The sequence below is a fragment of the Schistocerca cancellata genome, chromosome 6 (assembly GCF_023864275.1).
Source record: "Schistocerca cancellata isolate TAMUIC-IGC-003103 chromosome 6, iqSchCanc2.1, whole genome shotgun sequence".
Lineage (NCBI taxonomy): Eukaryota > Metazoa > Arthropoda > Insecta > Orthoptera > Acrididae > Schistocerca > Schistocerca cancellata.
This window is the reverse complement of record NC_064631.1, coordinates 170,541,952-170,563,234: the sequence shown is the minus strand read 5'-3', so window position 1 is coordinate 170,563,234 and position 21,283 is coordinate 170,541,952.

Here is a 21,283-nt window from a genome sequence, read left to right as displayed (position 1 = left end):
AAATTTCGTTGTAGTTCATACTACGTTCGTTTATAAACAGGCGCGGCGCAAGCCGTCGCTGTCAATCGGAGGATATAGTCACTTCGTTAAGGTTACATAGTCCGGGCCTAGCAGTGCACTGCTACACAGTCTATGTCGCATGATATAATTTACAATTAGTTTCTAGCGTGCATTCAAATTTTACGTTTTATTAGGTCAACGTATGCAAAGTTCTTATGTTTATATCTCCTTAAACTTCATATGTTTTTTGGTCAGTCAGTGTCAGAAATGTGAGGATTAATGTGTTACTCTGACACCAGAGAAATTTGTGGTACTGTAACTTGCCTACCAGGTTTAAATGTTTAGATTATTGCTTGTGGAAAACCTCATCGTCAGACAGAAAACACTGATTATAAATAAAAATAAAGAGATGGAACTTATTGCTGATTGATGTACGTTATTTGACGTATACTGAGCAGGTCATTCGACAGCTGGAAGACAACATGAGACTGCCGAAGGCTTATTACCAGGTGAGCAAACCTTCAGCTTGGGACAAGGATTTACAGTAGAGTTTCAACGTAAATAAATGTAACGTGTCGCGTTGTCAATGAATAGGTGAACATCCCATTAGTGTTTGACGATTTTTTTCTTTTTATGGAGCCACAGTCATGTAAAATTTTCTAGAAGTAATTTCCGCCATTTGACTGCACGTAATGTGATTATTACACAATCTAGATTTCGGTCTTAGGCCATTTTCAAGCTTTACACCTGAATAAAGAAACAATAAAAAGTTGAAATAACAAAGCTCGTGGTAAATAAGACAACAAGTAAATTGTGGTGTCACCGCCAGACACCACACTTGCTGGGTGGTAGCCTTTAAATCGGCCGCGGTCCGTTAGTATACGTCGGACCCGCGTGTTGCCACTATCAGTGATTGCAGACCGAGCGCCGCCACACGGCAGGTCTAGAGACACTTCCTAGCACTCGCCCCAGTTGTACAGCCGACTTTGCTAGCGATGCTTCACTGACAAATTACGCTCTCATTTGCCGAGACGATAGTTAGCATAGCCTTCAACTACGTCATTTTCTACGACCTAGCAAGGCGCCATTACCAGTTACTACTGATGCTGTAAAACATGTACCGTCAAGAAAGATGTTCACCAATTATGGATTAAAGTTAAGTATTCCAGTAGCTACGTACTTTTTTTACTAGTCTCAATTCCTTTAACTGTTCCAGACCTCACGCCAGCCTGTGTGAGCTAAAACGCGTGCCTTTCGGCTTCCTGTCATAGTGGGTTGGCTGTCTTGCCAATCCACAACATAAATTAATGTTCAAATTACAATATTTGTTACATTACTTACAGGTCACATAGCGTCCGACTTGTGTCGTCAAAGTAAATATCAAGATATATAAAGCAGCTGTCTCGTATGTAAGTATGAGAATGCAACGGCGATACATGAAAAGGCTGGAAACTTGCATGCGTAACAAATTTAGTGAAGCCGTGACGTGACTTCTACAGCAAAACACAGGGGTAAGCTTCATTTCAATGTATGTAAGCATCAACTAACATCACCTTAAGTTAAATAATCTAAGAGATCATCACAGAGACATCACAATCTTTACCATGTGATATAAGAGAGTTTTTTTTTTCTATTACGTGTTTCATCTTAAGTCTTCATTAACATGTCTCATAATACATATCTTCATACTTGGCTAAATAGATTATTCCTTGGCTGTTATGCCATTTCTTTCATGATAAAACCATTTTAGTCCCAGCTTTTTAAAATAACTAAACAACTACTATTTCACACTTAATTTTATTTATAGACGAAGAAATGTCTTATGTACTCTATGTTTCCAATTTTTATAAAATTTACTATTTTGCTAAAGCTCTCGCAAAATGTGGTAAGCTTGCTACCTAAAACACATGCTAAAAATAATATTGAAATATATGTTGGAGCTGTGGGTACATATAGTTCTATTACTACTCTCAAAATTCTATTAAAATTGGTGTTAAGGAGAATTAATGGCCACTGCCTAAATTTTGATAAGTAATCAGTATTGGCGGCCGAAGACTTCCGGCATAAGAAGTCAGCCTCATTCTGCCAATGGCCTTGTCAAGGAGTGCGGAGGAGCGGATAGAGGTTCAGGGCATTCTCTTGTCCTAGGGGTGGGAAATTGCCCCTAAAGGCGGAAGAATCAGCAATGATCAACGACATGAGGATGCAGAAAGCAATGGAAACCACTGCATTAATGACACGTAACGTGTATCCACAGGAAATGTGGCCTGTAATTGAAGAAGTGTCATGATGATCTCTCCATTGGCAAAAGATTCCGGAATAGTTCCCCATTCGGATCTCCGGGAGGGGACTGCCAAGGGGGAGGTTACCATGAGAAAAAGATTGAATAATATACGAAAGGATAACGTTCTGCGAGTCGGGGCGTGGAATGTCAGAAGCTTGAACGTGGTAGGGAAACTAGAAACTCTGAAAAGGGAAATGCAAAGGCTCGATATAGTAGGGGTCAGTGAAGTGAAGTGGAAGGAAGACAAGGATTTCTGGTCAGATGAGTATCGGGTAATATCAACAGCAGCAGAAAATGGTATAACAGGTGTAGGATTCGTTATGAATAGGAAGGTAGGGCAGAGGGTGTGTTACTGTGAACAGTTCAGTGACCGGGTTGTTCTAATCAGAATCGACAGCAGACCAACACCGACAACGATAGTTCAGGTATACATGCCGACGTCGCAAGCTGAAGATGAACAGATAGAGAAAGTGTATGAGGATATTGAAAGGGTAATGCAGTATGTAAAGAGGGACGAATATCTAATAGTCATGGGCGACTGGAATGCAGTTGTAGGGGAAGGAGTAGAAGGAAAGGTTACAGGAGAATATGGGCTTGGGACAAGGAATGAAAGAGGAGAAAGACTAATTGAGTTCTGTAACAAGTTTCAGCTAGTAATAGCGAATACCCTGTTCAAGAATCACAAGAGGAGGAGGTATACTTGGAAAAGGCCGCGAGATACGGGAAGATTTCATTTAGATAACATCAGGGTCAGGCAGAGATTCCGAAATCAGAAACTGGATCGTAAGGCGTACCCAGGAGCAGATATAGACTCAGATCACAATATAGTAGTGATGAAGAGTAGGCTGAAGTTCAAGACATTAGTCAGGAAGAATCAATACGCAAAGAAGTGAGATACGGAATTACTAAGGAATGACGAGATACGTTTGAAGTCCTCTAACGCTATAGATACAGAAATAAGGAATAGCGCAGTAGGCAGTACAGTTGAAGTGGAATGGACATCTCTAAAAAGGGCCATCACAGAAGTTGGGAAGGAAAACATAGGTACAAAGAAGGTAGCTGCGAAGAAACCATGGGTAGCAGAAGAATTACTTCAGTTGATAGATGAAAGGAGGAAGTACAAACATGTTCCGGGAAAATCAGGAATACAGAAATACAAGTCGCTGAGGAATGAAATAAATAGGAAGTGCAGAGAAGCTAAGACGAAATGGCTGCAGGAAAAATGTGAAGACATCGAAAAAGATATGATTGTTGAAAGGACAGACTCAGCATACAGGAAAGTCAAAACAAGCTTTGGTGACATTAAAAACAACCGTGGTAACATTAAGAGTGCAACGGTAATTCCACTGTTAAATGCAGGGGAGAGAGCAGATAGGTGGAAATATTACATTTTAAAGCCTCTATGAGGGTGAAGATTTGTGTGATGTTATAGAAGAAGAAACAGGAGTCGATTTAGAAGAGATAGGGGATCCAGTATTAGAATCGGAATTTAAAAGAGCTTTGGAGGACTTACGGTCAAATAAGGCAGAAGGGATAGATAACATTCCATCAGAATTTCTAAAATCATTGGGGAAGTGGCAACAAAACGACTATTCACGTTGGTGTGTGGAATATATGAGTCTGGCGATATACCATCTGACTTTCGGAAAAGCATCATCCACACAATTCCGAAAACGGCAAGAGCTGACAAGTGCGAGAATTATCGCACAATCAGCTTAACAGCTCATGCATCGAAGCTGCTTACAAGAATAATATACAAAAGAATGGAAAAGAAAATTGAGAATGCGCTAGGTGACGATCAGTTTGGCTTTAGGAAAAGAAAAGGGACGAGAGAGGCAATTCTGACGTTACGGCTAATAATGGAAGCAAGGCTAAAGAAAAATCAAGACACTTTCATAGGATTTGTCGACCTGGAAGAAGCGTTCGACAATATAAAATGGTGCAAGCCGTTCGAGATTCTGAAAAAAGTAGGGGTAAGCTATGGGGAGAGACGGGTCATATACAATATGTACAACAACCAAGAGGGAATAATAAGAGTGGACGATCATGAACGAAGTGCTCGTATTCAGAGGAAGCAGTGATGGAAATAAAAGAAAGATTCAGGAGTGGAATTAAAATACAAGGTGAAAGGATATCAATGATACGATTCGCTGATGACATTGCTATCCTGAGTGAAAGTGAAGAAGAATTAAATGATCTGCTGAACGGAATAAACAGTCTAATGAGTACACAGTATGGTTTGAGAGTAAATCGGAGAAAGACGAAGGTAATGAGAAGTAGCAGAAATGAGAACAGCGAGAAACTTAACATCAGGATTGATGGTCACGAAGTCAATGAAGTTAAGGAATTCTGCTATCTAGGCAGTAAAATATCCAATGACGGACGGAGCAAGGAGGACATCAAAAGCAGACTCGATATGGCAAAAAAGGCATTTCTGGCCAAGAGAAGTCTACTGATATCAAATACCGGCCTTAATCTGAGGAAGAAATTCTGAGGATGTACGTCTGGAGCACAGCATTGTATGGTAGTGAAACATGGATTGTGGGAAAACTGGAACAGAAGAGAATCGAAGCATTTGAGATGTGATGCTATAGACGAATGTTGAAAATTAGGTGGACTGATAAGGTAAGGAATGAGGAGGTTCTACGCAGAATCGGAGAGGAAAGGAATATGTGGAAAACACTGATAAGGAGACGGGACAGGATGATAGGACGTCTGATAAGACATGAGGGAATGACTTCCATGGTACTAGAGGGAGCGGTAGAGGGCAAAAACTGTGGAGGAAGACAGAGATTGGAATACGTCAAGCAAATAATTGAGGACGTTGGTTGCAAGTGCTACTCTGAGATGAAGAGGTTAGCACAGGAAAGGAATTCGTGGCGGGCCGCATCAAACCTGTTAGTAGACTGATGACAAAAAAAAAATCATGTGTTTCAGACAATATGGAACTGTTTTCCAATAACTTTCGGTATCTACTCACTCCCGCTCTTGCCACTCTGACCGCGTCTAGCCCCCTTCATTATTTACTTTTTATTTTATTTCTGTTAGTTCCCATCTGCCTCCCAACACCGTCCCCCAACCTCCCCCCCCCCACCCTACCCCTTCTCCCCCCCCCACCCGTTGTCCTGTACCGTCATCCTTCGTTGTTGTGTAGCGCTTAATCGAGTGCAAGATATCTTTAAATCGTTTATAAAAGGGTTTGTAATTCATAACGATGTCTACAACCATTAACTTACACGAGGGGCGTTTAGTAAGTAATGCAGCACATTTTTTTTCCAGAAAGCAGATTCGTTTTATTCAGGATTCCAATTCACCATATTATTCTCCACACTTTTGGCCACAAAACCGGATACTTCAACCCATCATCCTAGCGCTCCTTCCCACAGAGTGCATCCTTCATTGGACCAAACAGAAAAAAGTGGGACCATGTGAGATCCGGGCTGTATGCTGGATAAGGAAGAACAGTCCAATGAAGTTTCGTGAGCTCCTCTCGGGTGGGCAGACTTGTGTGAAGCCTTACGTTGGCATGGAGAAGGAAAAGTTCATTTGCATTTTTGTTGTAACGAACACATTGCAGGGGCCACAGCATTGTACAGCCAGCCGGCATGTGGACACGTTTGCCCGACCTTGTTCCGATGATGACAAACGCCTCGCCCAACGACTCACCTTGCTGTTTTTCACTGCCTGGTCTCCGCAGACATTCTGCAAGCACCTATCAATATCTGAGATACTATGGTTTTCCACCAAAAGAAACTCAATAACAGCTCTCTGCCTGGAACGAACCTCCGTTACAGACGCCATTTTCCAGGCTTCGTATAGCGCCGCCACCTATTGGAACTTTATGAAACTATAGAGGATGAAGTAGGAATATTCCACAATGCCCCCCCCCCCTTCAAATTCCGCATTTATTCCAGCTGAAACTGGCCGAAAAAAAATTGTTGAATTAGCTATTGAACGTCCCTCGTATAATGCACCATATATTAGACAATTAATTGTCTCACGAGACTGAACTTCCTTCATTCTTGCTATTCATATTACAATGATGTATTTTACGATGTTTACAAGTGAGCTATGAAGCTGGACCTCGGTATTATACACCTTAACCAGTGTCATGTACTATCTGTTGCAAATACAATGTACAAATAATCATCATTTTAAATAAAAAGTTTCACTACCTTATTATTTGATATACCACAGGTTACAAGGCGCTGATTTTGATGTATTAATGATGATCTTTGATGATCGTTTCACTTACACTAACGTTAGCTATTGTTTATATACAGTGAAATGAAGCTTGCACCTCTGTTTTGGACGTGTAAGTTGCGTCGCAGTTTCATAATTTGATACACATTTATATTTTCAACCTTGTTTAGTATAACATAGGTACGTTGTCATATTTACTTACGAGAAAACTGTTTTATATAATTTGATCTGCATTTATCGTCGAAACACAAGTCTAAGGATTTTTGACGTGTAAATAATGTAACAAATGCACATGGTGGCAGCCAGTCAAGGAATATTTAAGGGAACTGGTTTAAAAAATTTATTTCAAACGCCTAGTCAAATCTTTACAAGTGTTCTCCCCGAGTAACTTAGGCCGTGCCTGCGTGACATAAGTCGCTTGTCTTTAAAAACCGATGCGGTTATGTCCAGTTAAAGCTGCTGACAAGAGATACCTTCAGCCCCCTGCTGAAACTGCTGGCGAATTCTCGCCATTGGTTTTAACCAATAGCGTGCGCGGGATACCGATCACGTAAGTGGACGCTGGAGTGGTCTGTGGTGCAGAACACAGCTGCTTCTCTCTCTTGTAATCCACTTCGAGCAGAACAGACGTCTTACTGGAAGGCAGAGCCTCTGGCTCTGCTATTCACGACCGGCCACCAACGTAATTTAACATGAACCGCTTCCCCTTCCGTTGCCCATTTTAATTAATTGTTCGACCTCCTAGACTGGCCTAAACCTGGTAACTTTCGACCCTAGACGCTCCCTTTGTACACCGTACATTGAAATACATCCTCTTTATTGTACCTAATTTCCTGTTTTGTTATTTAAAGGCAACCCTGGATGGCCACTCTCTCTAATCCTGACCGCTCGACCTCTTGCACGCTGTCTTAACGAGGTATATGTAACAACCGCTTCCTCCTTTCCCAAACCCTGTATACATTTACAATTGGTACCAGAAGTGGAATCATATACGTTTACAATTGGTGTCAGATGTGCCCGCATACTTTACACAAATCACATAATTCATAAATTAATTTTTACTTATTGTATTTTTACACTGCTTTTTGTAAACTATACTTTTTATTGTTTATTTATTTAGGTGTAACAGTTGAAAATGGCATAAGAGCTACATATAGATAGTGAAATGAGCATTTATCTTTTCTAAAACTATTAGTTTGACTACACGATTGCAGATCTGTCTCTGGAAACGGGAAGAACATTATCTCGGCATCCGTACCTGGAGTGACGTAAAGTTATGTCAGTGTCTACACTCACTTTAATTACCTGGAGCTCACGCCTCTCCATCGCTGTGGCATCGAGAAGAAAGCCTGTGTAATGTCAGCATTCTGCACTTTACTTTAAGGTTGGAGATTGATGAAACCCAATATTTAAGACAGTTGATGAAACTTGTCATTTAATTTTGCTTTTATTTTACTTTCTCGGGCTACCAGAAGATGCTACAATAAAGTTATTCATTACAATGACAACAGACGGGAAATAGTGACATTAACTTTAGAAAATCGCCCTTAAAAAGGCTGTAAATAAGAACTTGTTCAGATGTTACGACTTCACACATATGACTCTTATTATTGTGAATGTAAGGAAACACTACCTTTGATAGGGGGAAGTTACTTTTCCTTCACGCCAACTGGCAGAAGTCGCAGATACTTCGCTTTAAAATCTTGCGGCTTTTCCGCGTGGGCTGAAAAACATACCCGCAGCAGTAGAGGCAGTCAGCCGCCTTTAACAGCGGACTGTGTGCCAGAGACTGTTAAACAGAGATGAAGGGCGGTAATGCGATGTGCGAGGAGTCGAGAAAGCAAGGGGCAGAGAACACAGCGGACGGGGTGCGATACGACGCGGCTCCATCAGGGCGGGAAAGCGCAGTCTGCGAAGGGCGGTGTGGGCTCGTTTTCTTTTACCCTGGCCCTTCTCTTCATCTCCCCTTTTACGTCGCGCGCCCCTCTTTGCACAGAGCGCCATTTGAATTGAGGATTACGGCCGTTCGGGCTGACCCGCTCCGCTAGGCGGAATAAGAAATTTTGTGCCCTTTTTTGTGCTTCCTGTTCTCCCGAGACAACTCTAAATAACGTCCGTGTGGCGTTACTACTACAGATCACGAATAGTCGCTTAAACGCAAAGACGAGGCTTTAACGTTCCGTTCCGGAAACAGTGATACATCGGCAAGTATAACCAAGGACTCCCACGCGGATCTTCGCATATTTATGAACTAACTTAAGGGCTGTTGTATATTATGTAAAATTTGTCAAAAATGTTGAAATGATTTATCACTAGATAGATGCGTAGCATGTTAGAAATATAGTCTCCGGTTTCAGAATTTAATTCGTGTTACAAAGGATGTAAACGCCATCTTGTTTCAACCAATAGGCAGTGTCACGCCTCCTTCTGTACACGACTCTGTCCTTCTTACGGTATTTTACTATTTCCTGCTGTCACAGAAGACATTTGTAGAGCATAGAAGGCTGTGAGTCCGGTTACGATGCGATTAATTACGATTTATTAAAGAAATGGACATATGGTGGGATACGAAACCGCAACGAAAGCTTTAGTATCCTCATTTGGAAGAGACGCTCAAAAGTCAACATTTCGCTCAAATACGTTTGTTAAAATACCTCATACGACGCGAGCCTGACTTTCAATGATGGTAACACTAGAAGAATCAGAACCTTTATGAGAATGGGATTTGATGCAGGTTGCTTTACTGAAACCCAACTGGAGAAGACTGAAGATGTGAGTATTCCTCCATTCCTAAGTATGAGACGTAAGCGAAGGATTTGCGAATAGTACACTTCGGAAGGACCAGACTAGAAGAACAGAGGTACATGAAGACCAAAAAAACCAAATGTATATGGTTAGGGCCATCATTAAGGTACTTGTTTCTGGCGTAAGTGCAAATAAAATATATTTTCTGCATTTCTTGCAGCTTTTGTTTTTCAGTTTGTTAGGAACATTTTCTGCTGAACGATTGTAGGTAAAGAGGTGAAATTTGCTACAGACTTTCTAAATACTGTAACACAACTTCCTGTGGTATAAAACTTTTCAAAGTGCATTACACTCGAATTTATTTAGGTTTTCGTGAAATAAAAATTACTATATATTACACTCAAAACCATAAAAGAAAATGTTGCGAATGTTCTCAGACGATATTGAAAAAGTGGTAGACAGATTTGTTTCACTAATTACTAAGAATAACTATCCACATTTTAAAAGTGGTAAGTACAATAAAGTCTGAGAAAATGTTCATATATGATAGTATGTGTTCTGAAAGTATCCGTCAACGTCCTGTTGAAAGTATTCGACAAAAGATTGATAAAATCCAGATTATAGCCAGTGACATAATAATATGTGCTATATTTTGTTCAATTATCTCTCAAACGGCAAATATCAGCTTTTATATACTTGTATATTTTCTCGTACATCCACTCTTAACATCACCAGCCCAGTGACATTGTTTTGAAATTTCAAATTACTGGTCTTTCGATTATTTTGATGCCGTTCTCCATACACCTCTCTATTCTGATAATTTTTTATGTATGCCTAAAGCAACGGCAAAGGTCCTCGATAACCTGGTTGTTCCTTCAGTGACAATAAAGATACTTGTGGATGCGTTAATAGGTCTCTGTGTCTATTCTTTTTATAACGTAGTTCTGTAGTCTGCTTTGGTCTCCTATTGATTCTATGCCTTCTTGTCACGCGTTTTACGTTTATTTATTTTAACGTCTTGCTATCGGCCGAGTACACAACCCTCGGTCAAAAATCTATATAACCTAGATCCCGTGATCACGATTTAAAGCAAACCGTGTTCAAAATGCCGGTCAGTAAACGGTCGTCAGTCAACCGTGCATTTGACCGCGATTAGCTCATTATATTACAATGGAAGTCGTCAATAGAGATACGAATTAGCACAACTCGAGACAGTTGCTGGTGAGTGACGTCTGTCACTTTGTATCACATTCGTCAACAAGTGGCACCTCACTAGTAATCCTTCGTTTACGTTTGAAGAAATGGAAAGCAAAAGAAAGAAATCAAATTTACGAAATAGGAGATGGATATGCTTCTCGAATTGGTTGCCGCGAGTGTATAGGTTCTTGGAAACACAAGAGCTGACCGCTTCGGATAAAAAAAGAAATGTGCTATTTCTCTTCCGGTCATTGTTTTTTTCCGCTTTCTTTCATTCATCTCGAATATCTACGTCATTTAAAAATAAAATTCTTCAAATATATGATCATTATCACACATAATTGTCATTTTTATGGAAAATGCACCTCTTCTTATTTCAAACTATATGCTGCACCCAAAAATCCTAATTTCAATGCAAACAAAAATTCCTAATTACTGATCTTTCGTAAAAAGTAGTTAATGAAGATTGTACAGTTGAAAAAACTATATACTAAATAAGGTCTGTCTTTTTATTTTACGCTTCACATACATGATCGTTGAACACGCAGCTCTGTTTTAAAACTGGAATCCACTTGGTATCGAAAATATGCCCCCCACATAGCCATCAAGCAAATACCCCGAAGCCACATTACTTGTCGGAAAGACTGCCTTGTTTTAGCGTAGTAAGAGTGATCGGAAAACTTATAAGACGATTTTCTCAAATATTTTTGAGAATGGCTTCGAACTGCTTTGGGAGAGTTGTATTTGAGTTTTGAACTTCGCGTACACTAAATACAAAACATTACGAAAACTCGATAACTGCGTGGTTCCCTCGTTAGAGATGAATAGGCAATGTATTTACAGATGGAGGCACAAATTAATTCTTCTCCCGATAAGTTTGATTCGTAAACTTATTAACTTTCTGGGATCATCTTACTTATAGCGAACGATACAGGATGCCCTGACTCTGTCTCAGTATATAGAAAAGCGCCACCATCTTTATATGGTACGCTTATAAAATCCTGGTCATCTCACGAAAATCGGGCATGCTCCACGGTCAAATTTAAATACGGTCGACACCCTCGTTAACTTCGATCGAGTTTGTTGCATCAGAATTTTGCGTAAGCTGTGTTAAATGACGCCTTTACCGCCATTAATCGTAGTTACTTCACTCGGTAGTAAGTCTCGTAGTTTTTTGTGCTCGGCCATATGTGTCGTAGTTTTTTGTTCCATGTTAAATATGGCGATTGACTCTTACAGTGTAATTCATCAGTTTCTCCTGGGGTTCGAGCTGATCGAACAGTGTATGAATGTACTGCCAGTTTAAATTGTCCTGCGGGCACAGTATTCGGCAATCACACATATCGTCATGGCCAGGTACGCGAAAGAACTATCCTCCTCGGGATGCACAGCTGACTTAACCCTCCACCCCGCGAGGAACACTATCAATAAGAAATACACCCGTGGTCTGTTTGATCAGTCTCTTAGGTTGTTTACCCTCGATATTGCAATTCCAACAAATATAGAAACTGAAACTTCCTGGCAGATTAAAACTGAGTGCCGGACCGAGACTCGAACTCGGGATCTTTGCCTTTCGCGGGCAAGTGCTCTGAGCTACACAAGCACGACTCACGCCCTGTCCTCACAGCTTTACTTCCGCCAGTACCTCATCTCATCGTCTCCTGCCGAGTTCAAGTCTCGGTCCGGCACACAGTTTTAATCTGTCAGGAAGTTTCATATCAGCGCACACTCCGCTGCAGGGTGAAAATCTCATTCCGGAAATATATAAACTGACAGTCGCAGGGGGAATTTACCATATTTAGTAACTGCATCACTACATCTGCGTGACAACAAGCGCATTATATTCACCACCGAAATCAAACTCGCTCATTGTTTCTCGTGTTGCCTTTGGGAAGCAGAAGATTGTGAAAACCAAGAGTTACTGGTTGGCGATAGGGCGTTACCGCACTGGGACGGCACGGCAGGTCTGCTGGGCGCTATGCTGGCGGAGACTGCAGAGAAATGGTTTCAGGCTCCGCTCAGCAGAAGAGCGACAAGCTTTGTGTACAAGTTCTGAATAGAAAAGGATTGCATAAAAAGAAGTTCTAGGCACATCTCTTCATTGCCGATAGTGACATTAACGAGATATTTGACACCACGCTTTGTAATGATTTACGAAATTACAGTACTTAATTTTACAGAATCCTTAGAATGTCATTTAATTCATTTGAGGAGGTAGTAGAGATTTCCCGAGATTAAATGACGAAACAGGTCACTGTTTTAAGGAAGGTAATCTCACCAGAGGAAAAGATTTTCGTGACCTGTGTACTCGATAGCTAATTATTTGTTCTCTGCAGTGATATTTACAGTTTTAGTTGTAACTGTAAGGTTCAAAATGGTTCAAATGGCTCTGAGCACTATGGGACTTAACATCGGAGGTCATCAGTCCCCGAGAACTTAGAACTACTTAAACCTAAGTAGCCTAAGGACATCACACACACCCATGCCCGAGGCAGGATTCGAAGCTGCGACCGTAGCGGATGCGCGGTTCCGGACTGAAGCGCCTAGAACCGCTCGGCCACCACGGCCGGCGGTGTAAGGTATAGCCCGGATAGAAGAAGTGCTTTGTCCGTGCTATAAAGCTCTTGTGGTTGGAGCGGAGCATCATGTACAGACTCTGAAGAAATTGAGGATGGATGATTCCCACGTTCTCCAGCCAGCCAGCCAGCGTGCAGAAAGTGCGTTATTGTAAGCAGTTTGAACATGACTGTAATGTGTAAAGGCTTATTCTTCGAACTGAGTTTCATTTATAACCCTCGTAATTCCGTAATTCCAAACTTTTTTTTTTTTGCCATTTCGCGTTTTGAATAGGTATGAGAAGGAGTGTGCCAAGTTGCTGATCTCATCTGAATCCCGCAGGTAAAAGATTCGGTGTCAAAATTATCCAAGGGCGTGGATAAAACTAGGTTCGGGTGAGCGGCAGGTAGCACTGGGCAGCCCTGCTGGCGCCCAGCTGTGTGTTCCACAACAGCGGCGAAGGGCGGGCTGGCCCCCCGGCACAACTGCAACACTCAGGCAGATGCTACGTGCTGGAGGTTCCATTGCGTCCCATGCTTCTGTCTGGCGTCTCTGCCAGTAGACTGCTGTGGCGTCCCAGAGCGGTAGGACGCATAAAGTTCCTCCACCAGAAGCGGGGGTTCATTATTCTGTAAGTCACATGCGCCTCGTGGACCCGTCTTAAGGGCGAACACCTCAGGAAGGCAAGTGTTTGTTGTCAGAGTTCGAGTTTGTGCAGTGGTTTCTGAGCTGGAGATGATATGCACAGAGACTGCTTTGGTGAATGCCTGCCCAGACGTCTGTAAATGATTGAATAAAGGTCATAAGCTGTATACCCATACGAAGCTAACTACGTCGTTGTCTGACCCCTGCATTGCGAGTTACCGCTCGGACTCTTCCTTCTACCTGTTCTTTTCTGACTGAAGAAATCATTCGCCTTCGTCAGACTCCGTCAGTGCCGTACGGTCCCTGTTTCTGAAATCACATGTGTAAACATCTCAACGTTCGTCAACTGCACAACAAGAAAGTTAATAATCTTCCGAATAGTAATGTAGAACGGTAGCAGAGCACCTCCACCACCGCAAAATAGAAAATAGTTCCAGATGTCTTGGATTACGCTCGTTCAGCAACAAAAGAAATCAGTTAACATTTTGACTGTGATGGGACAGCAGTAATCAACACACTTGTTGTTCATTCATTACATTGACGGTAAAAATCGCTACACCAAAAATTGATTAGTCTATAGTAATGAAATTTCGTGAATAAGTATGTATGGGTAATATATTGAGATGATTTGCACTGCAAAATCAAAGGTTAATCTAAGAAATAGATAAACCACTGAAAATATGAAATGATTGTATATTAATAAATGACGTAACCTCCAGATTATTGCAGGCAAGCATGCAAACGTGGCTGCATTGTGTTGTACAGGAGCCGAAAGTCAATATGTGTGGTGGAGCTACATGCCTTTTGCACTTGGTCGATCAGTACAGGGACCGTTAATGCTGTTTGTGGATGACACTGGGGGTGTAGTCCGATGATGTCCTATATGTCCTCAATTCGAGACAGACCTGGTGATCAAGCAGGCCAGGCAACATATCGGCACTTGGTAGAGCGTGTTGAGTTACAAGAGCGTTATGTGGAAGCGTTATCCTGTTGGAAAACTTCTCCTGGAATATTGTTCACGAATGACAGCACAACAGGTCGAATCAACAGACTGGCGTAGAAATTTGCCGTCAGGTTGCGCGGGATAACCACGAGAGAGCTCCTTCTGTCATAAGAATTGCACTCCAGACGGTGACACCAGGTGGAGTAACGTGTCAGACAGTCTGTGTTTGACCCTTTCCGGAGAGACCAGTAGTATATTCTGATGCACCACTGCAGGTTTACTGTAAACCTTGGACCTTCAAATTCACGATGAAACACAGAAATTTCATCGGGATTGAATACAAAAGGCATGATTGCCAACTTCCGTCCAGGGGGAGTAACACTTCAAACAGTCTTTGCTTTGATTCGTTCCTGGTAGTCCAGTAGAAGATACCGATAGACCAATGTAGGTTTATTGTAACTCTTGGACCTTCAAATTGAGGATGAAACACAGAAATTGCTTCGGGATTCAATACAGAAGGCACAATGCCGACTTCTGTACAGGGGGAGTAACACTTCAAACAGTCTGTGCGTTGAACGTTTCCTGGGAGTCCAGTATTAGATTCCGATGCACCATGGCATGTTTACTGCACCCCTTGAACCTTCACCTTGAGGATGAAACACAGAAATTCATCGGGATTGAATACAAAGGCACAATGCCGACTTCTGTCCAGGGGGAATAACGCTTCAAACAGTCTGTGCTTTGAACGTTTCGTGGGTGCCCAGTAGTAGATTCCGATGCACCACTGCAGGTTAGCTGCAGCCCTTGGATCTTCACATTAACGATGAAACACATAAATGGCATCGGGATTGAATACAAAAGGCACAATGCCGTCTTCTGTCCAGGGGAAGAAACGCTTCAAACAGTCTGTGTTGGAATGTTTCCTGGGAGCCCAGTAGTAGATCCCGATGCAACAATACAGGTTTACTGTAACCCTTGGACGACTTTCACATTGACGATGAATCACAGAAATTGCATCGGGATTGAATACAAAAGGCACAATGTCGATTTTTGTCCAGGGGAGTAACGCCTCAAACGGTCGGTGCATTCGAGCTATTCCTGGGAGTAAAATAGTAGATTCCGGTGCACCACTTTTGGTTTACTGTAGCCCCTGGGCCTATACATTGACGATGGAACACAGAAATTGCATCGGGATTGAATACAAAAGGCACAATGCCGATTTAAGTCCAGGGGAGTAACGCTTCAACAGTCTGTGCTTTGAACCTTTCCTGGAAGACCAGTATTAGATTCCAATGCAGCATGGCTGGTTTACTGTAACCCTTGGTCCTTCACATTAGCGATGAAACACTGAAATGGCATCGGGATTGAATACAGAGGCACAATGCCGACTTCGTCTAGGGGGAGTAACATCTCAAACAGTCTTTGCTTTGAATCGTTCCTGGAAGTATTGTATTAAAATCCGATGCACCACGGCAGGTTTAATGTAACACTTGGACCTTCATTTTGACGATGGAAGATAGAAATTGCACCAAGTTTGATACAAAAGGCACAATGTCGACTTGTGTTCAGGGGGAGTAACGCTTCAACCGGTCTGTGTTGGAAACTTTCCTGGGAGACATGTATTAGATTCCAATGCAATATGGCAGGTTTACTGGAACCCTTGCACCTTCACAATGACGATGAAACACAGAAATTGCATCGCGATTGAATACAAAGGCAAAATGCCGACTTCTGCACGAGGAGAGTTACGCTTTAAACGGTCCGTGTTTTGTATCTTTCCTGGTAGTCCAGTAGATGATACCGATGGACCAATGTAGGTTTACTGTAACTCTTGGACCTTCACATTGAGGATGAAACACAGATATTGCTTCGGAATTGAATACAGAAGGCACAATGCTGACTTCTGTCGAGGGGGAGTAACGCTTGAAAGGGTCTGTGTTGGAAACTTTCCGTGGAGTCCAGTAGTACATTCAGATGTACCACTGCAAGCTTACTGTAACGCTTGGACGTTCACATTGACGATTATACACAGATATTGCATCATCATTGAATACAAAAGGCACAACGCCTTTTCTGTCCAGGGGATTATCGTATCAAACAGTCTGTGATTTGAACCTTTCCTGGGTGTCCAATAGTAGATTCCGATGCACCACTGCAGGTGTACTGTAAACCTTGGACCTCCACATTGACGGTGAAACACAGTAATTGCATCGGGATTGAATGCGAAAGGCACAATGCCGAATTCTGTACAGGGGGAGTAACACATCAAACAGTCTGTGCATTGAATGTTTCCTGGGAGACCAGTATTAGATTCCGATGCCTCACGGCAGGTTTACTGCAACCCTTGATCCTTAACCTTGAGGATGAAACACAGAAACTGCATCGGGATTGAATACCAAACGCACAATGCCGACTTCTGTCCAGGGGGAGTAATGCTTCGAACAGTCTGAGATTTGAACCTTTCCTGGGGGACCAGTATCAGATTCCGATGCACCACTGCAGGTTTACTGCAACACTTGAACCTTCACCTTGACGATGAAACACAGAAATTGCATCGGGATTGAATACAAAAGGCAAAATGCCGACGTTGTCCTGGGGGAGTAACGCTTCAAACAGTGTGTGTTGGATCATTTCCTGGGAGACCAGTAGTAGATTTCAATTCACCACAGCAAGATTACTATAAACCTTCGACCTTCACATTGACGATGAAGCACAGAAATTGCACCGGGATTGAACAGAAAAGACACAATGCCGTCTTCTGTCCAGGGGAAGGAATGATTCCAACAGCCTGTGTTGGAACCTTTCCTGGGAGCCCAGTAGTAGATCCCCATGCAACAATACAAGTTTACTGTAACCCTTGGACGACTTTCACATTGACGATGAATCACAGAAATTGCATCGGGATTGAATACAAAAGGTACAATGTCGACTTCTGTCCAGGCGGAGTACCAATTCGTGCTCACTGTGTTGGAAACGTTTCTAGGAAACCTGTGTTGGATTCTAATGCATCACGGCAGGTTTACTGTAACCCTTGGACCTTCACATTGACGATGAAACACAGAAATTATTTCGGGATTGAATACAAAAAGCATTATGCTGGTTTTGGTCCAGGGGATGAAATGCGTCAAACAGTCTGTGTTGGAACCCTTCCTGGGGGACCAGTAGTAGATTCCGATGCACCACTGCCGATTTGCTGTAACCCTTCGACTTTCACACTGACGCTGAAACACAGAAAATGCATGGGAGTGAATACAAAAGGCACACTGCCGACTTCCGTCCAGGGGGTTTAACCCTTCAAATATTCCTTGTTTGAAACTTTCCTGGGAGTCGAGTAGTACATTCCAATGCACCACGGAAGGTGGACTGTAACCTTTGGACGTTCACATTAAATCATGAAACACGGAAATGTCATCGGGATGGAACACAAAAGGCACAAGGCCGACTTCTGTCCAGTCGAGGAATCGCGACAATCAGTCTGTGAGGGAATTGATCTTGGGAGACAAGTAGTAGATTCCGAAACACCTCGACAGCTTTACTGTAACCCTTGGACCTTTACATTGACGATGAAACACAGAAATTTCTTCGGGATTGAATACAAAAGACACAATGCTGACTTCTGTCTTGGTAGAGTAACGCTTCAAACAGTCTGTGTTTTGAACCTTTCCTGGGCGTCCAGTAGTAGATCCGATGCACCACTGCAGGTTTACTAAAACCTTTCGAATTTCACATTGAGCATGAAGCACACAAATTGCATCAGGATTCATTACAAAAGGCACAATGCTTACTTCTGTCCAGGAGGATTAATGCGTCAAAGAGTCTGTGTTGGTATCTTTCTTGGGAGACCAGTAGTAGATTCCGTTACACCACTGCAGGATTACTGTAAGACTTGGACTTTCACATTTCACATTGAATCACAGAAATGGAATCGGGATTGATTACAAAATTCACAATGGCGACTTCTGTCCAGGAGGAGCAACGCTTCAAACAATCTCCTTTCCTGGGAGACCAGTATTAGATTCCGATGCACCACGGCTAATTTACTGTGACCCTTAGACCTTCACATTGACGATGAAACACAGAAATTGCATGGGGACTGAATTCAACAGGCAAAATGTCGAGTTCTGTCAAGGGGGAGCAACGCCTCAATCAGTCTGTGCTTTGAAACTTTCCTGGGAGTCCAACAGTAGATACCGATGCACCACTGAAGATTTACTGTACACCTTGGACCTCCACATTGACGATGAAACACACATAGTGCGTCGGGATTGAATAGAAAAGGCACAATGCCGATTTCTGTCCATGGGAGTAACGCTTCACACAGTTTGTGTTTTGAACGTTTCCAGGGAGTCCTGTAGTAGATTCCGTTACACCACTGCAGATTTACTGAAACTCATGGACTTTCACATTGAGGATGAAATATAGAAATTGCATCGGGATTGAATACAAAAAACAGAATGCCGACTTCTATCCAGGAGGAAAATCGCTTCGAACTGTCTGAATTTTGAACCTTTCCTGGGCGTCCATATTTGATTCCGATGCACCACGGCAGGTTTAGTGTAACCGCTGTACCTTCACATTTACGATGAAACATCGAAATAAGATGGGGATTGAGTACCAAAGACACAATGCCTACTTCTGACCAGAGGGATTAACGTGTCAAACAGTTTGTGTTGGAACCTTTCCTGGGAAACCAGTAGTGGATTCCGATGCACCACTGCAGGTTTACTGCTACTCTTGGACTTTGACATTGACGATGAATCACAGAAATTGCGTCGGGATTGAATACGAAAGGCACAATGTCGACTTCTGCCCAGGGGGAGTAACGCCTCATACTCTCTGTGTTGGAAACATTCATGGGAGACCAGTAATAGGTTCCAATGCAATACCGCAGGTTTTTTGGAATCCTTGCACCTTCATATTGACAATGGAACACAGAAATTGCATCGGTATTGAAAACAAAAGGCACAATGGCGACTTCTGTCTAGGGCGATTAACGCTTCAAACAGACTGTGCATTGAACGTTTCCTGGAGGACCTGTCTTAGATTCCGATGCACCACGGCTGATTTACTGTAAGACTTGGACTTTGAAATAGACGACGAATCACAGAAATTGCATCGGGATTGAATACGAAAGGCACAATGACGACTTCTGTCCAGGAGGAGTAACGCTTCTCTGTTGAAAACTTCCCTGGGAGTCCAGTAGTAAATTCCGATACACCACTGCAGGGTTACAGTAACCATTGCACCTTCACACTGGCGATAAAACACAGAAATTGCACTAGGATTTAATACAAAAGGCACAATGCCGACTTCTGCACAGGGAGAGTAACGCTTTAAACGGTCTATGCTTTGTACCTTTCCTGGTAGTCCAGTAGCAGATACCGATGGAAAAATGTAGGTTTACTGCAACTCTTGTACCTCCACATTGACGATGAAACACAGAAATTGCTTCGGGATTGAATGCAAAAGGCACAATGCTGACTCCTGTCGAGGGGGGTAACTCTTCAAAAAGTATGTGTTGGAAACTTTCTGGGGAGTCCAGTAGTACATTCAGATGTACAACTGAAAGCTTATTGTAAACCTTGGATTTTCACATTGACGAATAAACACAGATTTTGCATCATGATTGAATACAAAAGGCACAGAGCCCATTTCTGGTGAGTAACGTTTCAAAGAGCCTGTGATTTGAACCTTTCCTGGGAGTCCAGTAGTAGATTCCAATGCACCACTGCAGGTTTACTGTAACACTTGCAGCTTCAAATTGACGATGAAACATAGAAATAGCAGGGGGATTGAATACAAAAAACACAATTCCGACCTCCGTCCAGAGGAGTAACACTTCAAGCAGTCTGTGCTTTGAACGTTTCGTCGCGGACCAGTATTAGATTCCGATGCACTACTGCAGGTTTACGGTATCAATTAGACCTTCGTATTGTCGATGAAACTCAGAAATTGCATCGGGTCTGAAAATAAAATGCACAATGTCGACTTCCGCCCAGGGGGAAAAACGCGTCAAACAGTCTGTGTTGGAAACTTTAAGGGGAGGCTAGTAGTACATTCTGAAGTACCACTGCATGTTTACTATAAGACTTGTACCTTCGAATTGACGATGCAGCACAGATATTGCATCGGGTTTGAATACAAGAGGCACAATGCCGATTTCTGTTAAGAGGAGTAACACTTCAAACAGTCTGTGTTTTGAACCTATCCTGTGCGTCCAGTAGGAGAGCCGATGCACCACTGCAGGTTTACTGAAACCCTCGGAATTTCACATTGAGGATGAAGCACAGAAATTGCATCAGGATTCAATACAAGAGGCACAATGCCAACTTCTGTCTAGGAGTAGTAGCACTTCAAACAGTCTGTGTTGGAAAGTTTCTTTGGAGCCCTGTAGTAGGCAGGTTGGACCTTCACATTGACGATGAAACTCAGAAATTGCATCGGGATTGAATACAACAGGCACAATGTCGGCTTCTGTCAAGGGGGAGCAACGCCTCAATCAGTCTGTGCTTTGCACCTTTTCTGGGCGTCCTGTAATAGATTCCGATGCACCACGTCAGGTTTACTGAAACCCTAGGACTATCACATTGAGGATGAAACACATAAATTGTTTAAGGATTGAATACAAATGACACAATACCGACTTCTGTCTAGGGGGAAAATCGCTTCCAACAGTCAGAGCTTTGAACCTGGGCGACCATATTAGATTC